General features: G+C 44.9%; 1 long non-coding RNA gene across 1 annotated transcript; it reads left to right on the forward strand.

Annotated features, from left to right (window-relative positions):
- The first annotated feature begins 271 nt into the window (after positions 1 to 271).
- On the forward strand, positions 272 to 4,947 carry LOC143443816 (uncharacterized). Its single transcript, XR_013113108.1, has 3 exons — positions 272 to 440; positions 1,597 to 1,677; positions 4,244 to 4,947. It is a non-coding gene; the product is annotated as an uncharacterized LOC143443816 (long non-coding RNA).
- The last annotated feature ends 690 nt before the right edge of the window (positions 4,948 to 5,637 follow it).

A 5,637-nucleotide genomic window follows, 5' to 3' on the forward strand; every position in this document is an offset into this window, starting at 1 on the left:
GTCGAATGTCCTTGCCCATGCTAAGGGTCTGTATTTTGGATGAGGCTCGTCTTTGCATTGCAGTAGAGGGGAAGCTTTCAGCACAGTGTTACCATGTTAAGACAAAGACTGACAAATTCCAAGAGCTCTCCCAGCTCCAGAAATCTAAAAATCTAATTTTATTTTATTTATTTATTTTTTACCTCCCTGTAAACCTACCCTAAACTCTGCCTCCTGCTCAACTAACATGAGAGTTTTTTTTTTTTTTTTCTGTGCTGGGCAACCACTTGAATTTATTGTCAACACGCCTGAGACTTCCGGACCGTTTGGAGGACTGAACTGCAGCAGATTCACAGTGCATCCAGCTGCTAGCCTGGGATGAAGGATCACATGGAGAAGATGCTGAAGCCATCATTATAGATTTTCCCAGCAGTGGCTTTCCACAGACTGGAATCAAAATGGTAATTGGTGCCGACGTCTCAGAGGTCATTGGCAAGCAGGGACAGCTCCCTGGTTCTTTATAATAGAGTCTCTTCCTGAACCAAGTAATGACCTTGACGTAGCTTCAAGATGAATTCACATGATGAGAAAGCCTAGGAACACCACCTCTAAAGAGCACCCGATAGCCTCTTAGACACTAGCACAGCAACGAGAGAGAAGGCTCTCTCTTTAAAAAGGGTCTCTGCTGCTTACTCAGGTACACACAGACCCATACTCGTCAGGAAGTAAACCTTCTAAATGAACGAACAGACCAATGGCACTGGTGAATGTTTTCAGTAATGACCCTGTTTCTCAGCACTGTGGAGAGAGGAAAGAGAAGTTTGCCTCTCCTTTCTGGCTGCAGACGACATTAAAGCGTACTGTTGAATAATAAATGTCCATTAACTAGTCCTGCAATAATTGCATTTAAACCAATTTTATGATCATATAGAACCGCATTTTACATCAAAGTGCAGCCAGATGAAAGTACCCCGCCTGGCAGACACAAACCAGTATCAGAGGGAGTTTTGGGAGAAGGTTTAATTGCCAGCGTAACCTGGGGCCCCAGTGTCTGTCATGCACAACTTTGCTGCCTTATGGCATCCATGTCCTCTTTCTCCTCATCCATAAACCAGAAACCGGGCATAAAGTTTTAAAAACTTGTTTTAAATGTTTCTCTTGAGTGGCAGGAGCAAACCAAGACTCGGTGGCAGTGCATTTGGCAGGAAGCAAGGTTCTTGGGTTCAATTCCCAGTCCTAGAAAGAAAAGGCCGATGTGTGGCCTCGTGCATAACATGTTCTAGATTGTGCCCTGTTGTGATCAACACCATGAGCAAAAGCAAACTCGTGAGCAAAGGGCTTGTTTGGTTTAGAGTCTACAGTCCATCATCAAGAAAAAGTCAGAACAGGAGCAAAAGAGAGGGACCTGGAGGCAGGACCTGGGACAGAGACCCTGGAGGAACGCTGGCTTGCTCAGCTTGCTTTCTTATACTACCATAATCATCTGCCCATGGGTGGCATTGTCCACAGTGGACAGGGACCTCTGGTAGCAATCAGTAATTTAAAAAGATACCCCACAGATATCTCTACAGGCAATATGACGGAGGCAATCCTTCAGTTGATGTTCTCTCTTCACAGATGACTCTAGCTTCTGCCAAGCTGACAAGAAACCAACCCACATAGAAAGATACTCTATGAAGGCTCCATCACAAACTCAGGGTAAGTATTTTAACTAGCTATTTGTCATCTAGAAATATAGAAGAGATCTGTCAATATTTATCATCCTCTCATACTGAACGTGAGCGGGACAGTACCATTTGTCATTGGCATCTTTGCATGTGGCCCTCCCATGTTCATCATTTTCTGAGTTCCTATGTCCATGGCAAGCTTCCTACTACAGTGAGGGCGCTTCAGATGAAGAGCTGGTATACAGCCCATCTGTCACCCTCACCTCGGAACTCCAAGGAGACAGAGAAAGAGACTGTTCTCAAAGTAAAGGCTTTAGATGTCTAACATTCTTTTTGGGTGTGTGTTCACATGTGTGCAAATGTGTATATGCGAGTGCATTAGAGTCCAGAAGACAACCTTGGGTACTATTCCCCAGATGCCTCTCATCTTGTTTTGTGAGACAGGCCCTATCACTGAGACCTCCCACTGAGGAGCCAGAGGGATCAGCCTGGCTCTACCTTCTCAGTGCTGGGATCAAGTCCTTGCACTTGGACAGCAAGCACTTTATGAACTCAGCCATCTACCTAGACCCTTTATTTCTAGTATGCAATAGAATCCATGTGCTTTTAGAAGAAACGGGGTGAGATGGGGTGGGAAGGAGTCTCAAAGGAAACCTATTACACCATGCATGATACTATATCCAGTCCTATACAGAGTTCAAAGTGAAGAACTTGGGGCAGGCCAGCTAGACAAGAGAACAACTCTAAATCCATCAGTTGTCTTGGTGATGGATCTGCTGGGGTTGTGCTGCCGTTGACCTGGTACTCTGCCTTAATGGATCAGCATTAGGGTGGATGTGCTCTGTGCATCCAGCTTTGCTGTGTGAGATGAAGGCACATTATATGCAACGAGCACAAATGTGGTGCAAAGACGATGCTCTTACTTTGATGATGCCATTCTTCCCTCCTTAGTAAATTACTCTGCTCCCCCAGGGTGATTAGGGGAGGCTGGAGAAAGCCAGATCTGTCCGTAGCTTTCTTGTTGTGTTTTTAGACTGCGCATCACTCCACCCACCCACCCACCCACCCACCCACCCACCTGTATACTGTAGATTTCTATTTTTAAATACTCATTATAATGTAAGAAGGAAGTTATAACATCAACAGTAAAATAGCATTAGGCTGATAAACAATTTACTTCTGTGAGCGAGCAGATGCTTGACACAGCTACTTACATGGGGAAGATCCAGTCCATCAAGGCAGGGGAAGGGCGACAGCTTCTTTCTACTCTGTCCAGGACTTTAGGACATAGGAAGGCTCTGACAAACATTCAGAATGGGTCTTCCCTCAGCAGTTAAATGTTTGTACTTATATTCTCACAGACATACCCAGAGGTGGGTTTCCACGGTGGTTTTAAATCCTGTCAGGTTGACACCCAAGATGAACTACCACAAGCAGAAACATAAATGAGTGGGATATAGGCCATACGAACATTAAGCCTGGGTTGATGAGGAAAATGAATGCAATTGCCCACCCTCCATACCCCTCCCATTGAGTTAGGCCGTCTCCTAACACTGTAACTAAATACTGGAGATAATCGGCTTATAAGGAGAGAAGTTTCATTGGCTCGTATATAACTGCTATATAACTGGCTGGTGTATAACTGGTTGGCCCCATTGCTTTGGACTTATTGTGAAGCTGCACATCGTGGTACAAAAGCATGACAAACAAGAATGGCTCACATCAATATCCATAGAGCAAAGACGAGGAGAAGAAAGGGCCCAGAGTCCCACAATCCACTTCAAAGGTATGTCCTGATGAGTTAGACCTCCTCCCACAATGCCCCTCCTCTTAAAGGCTCCACCTCCCCCCACTGATGCTAAACCAGGGACCAGTCCCAGGAGATGGACATCTGGGAAGCTCTTCATCTAAGCCTCAGTGCCTTTCAGTCCTCAGTGGTATACTTTCATTACCCACCACCATGTTGGATTTATACAAAAGGGAAGGAGGACCTTCACGTGCTCAGAAGCATGTCTCCCCAAAATCAGAACCCCCCCACCCCCATGCTGACATTAGCTTATCTCAGGAGTGACTATTCCTTCCGCAGGTCAATATGGGTTTTTGTGGTACAAGGGCATGATCTGAGGAGGCTGTTAGTAGAGTCTGTTCCCACCATGTGAAGAGCAACCTATCTGCAGTGGAGGTTACTGCACAAGGATCAACCTGTACTTAGAGTCTCCATTTCTCACAGTTTGTTTTTCTCAAGTTCTCACAAGAGTATTTGCATTTAACTTGGAGGATCTTATAGAGAGTTTCCTGGGCCTCTTCACTATATATATTTGCATCAGTGTGTTAAAAACTGAGAGGAGGATGATGTACATCCCAGGTTAGGAGAAGCAAACCACTTAGGAAGTAGAGCAATCCGTGTCAATTGTCAGATTGACAAAAATCTAGACTTAAGAGATGAGCCTCTGCACATGCCTGTGAGAGTGTTCTCTGGATTGTGTTAACTGACATGAAAAGACCTGCCCACTGTGGGTGGCACCATTCCCTAGCCTGAACTGGGTAAGTGAGAAAGGAGCAGAGCAACAGCATGCATTCACCCCTCTCTGTTTCAGATGTGCATGTCTAAGGACCAACTGCTTTATGTTTCTGTGGGCTCAGCTTTCCCACTATGATGGAGTATACCCTGAACTGTGAGCTGAAGTAAACTGTTTCTACCTTACGTTGCTTTGTCAAAGTGTTTTATCACAGCAACAGGGAAAGAAACTAAGACAAGAAGGTATGATCATATCTGCTTAAGAAAAGAACCCGGATGAGGACAAATCTCCCACACGCATCAGTGGGTCACCATCTGTTAGAGATGCTGGGGTGCCTGGAGCACTGAACACTGCAAGGATGAGGAGTAATAGTTCTGTAACATGGTGACTGGAACTTGTATATTCTCCATAAAAATTAACTGCTGCCATGTGTGTTTGTTAAAGCTGTTTTAAGTAGAAACTGGAGAGTGTAGCAAGGCTCTTTAGTGGGACCAGTTTGAGGAAGGGCTGGGAAAAGTACTGAGGAAATGGATTTTCTCAATCTTCTGAAAGTCCAGAGGAAGCTGGACACTCTACTGTGGCCCGTCTGACTCCTGAATGCAGAGGCAACGTGACCAGCCAGCCTCCTGATCTTGCCAGCCTGCCTCCCCTCCTCGACTGTGGTTTCTTCACCATGATACACAATATCTCTTTAAACCGTAAGCCAAAATAAACCTTTCCTCCTTTAAATTGCTTTTGTCAAAGATTTTTTTTTTAATCACAGCAACAGAAGGAAGGAAGGAATTTTTTCATCTGGATGTTCATAGAAAGAAAAATGAGAAATATGTTTTTATATAATCGCTCGAAATATTAGGTGTCAGGATGCCCCATCCAAGGAGGCTTTCCTTGGAGGCTGTTACCTGATATAACAATGTGCAGTGTCCGCCTTCCACAGTGTGCAGTGTCCACTCTCCACAGTGTGCAGTGTCCGCCCTCCACAGTGTGCAGTGTCCGCCCTCCACAGTGTGCAGTGTCCGCCCTCCACAGTGTTCAGTGTCCGCCCTCCACAGTGTGCAGTGTCCGCCCTCCACAGTGTTCAGTGTCCGCCCTCCACAGTGTGCAGTGTCCGCCCTCCACAGTGTGCAGTGTCCGCCCTCCACAGTGTGCAATGTCCACCCTCCACAGTGCTACAGAAGCAACGTCATCATTGATTTCAGGTTAATCCATGTCATTTATTCAGTGACTGCTGTATCTGTATGTTCCTCATCTTGCCTTACAATCTCAACATAAATTAAAATTTAATGCTTCTTTTATATTAAATATTTATACGATGCAAACTTATTCTCGACAGATCTGTGACTTTAAAAAAAGAAAGATCATTTCCAATAAAGAAAAAAAAAATGACGAGAGAGCCTCAAACTGTGTCACAATCAAATAAGCAAAAGTGGCTCAGATAACCTTCATGAGCATGAAGGTTGAAGCTCTTTTTCATA

Source organism: Arvicanthis niloticus, chromosome 10, assembly GCF_011762505.2.
Source record: "Arvicanthis niloticus isolate mArvNil1 chromosome 10, mArvNil1.pat.X, whole genome shotgun sequence".
Lineage (NCBI taxonomy): Eukaryota > Metazoa > Chordata > Mammalia > Rodentia > Muridae > Arvicanthis > Arvicanthis niloticus.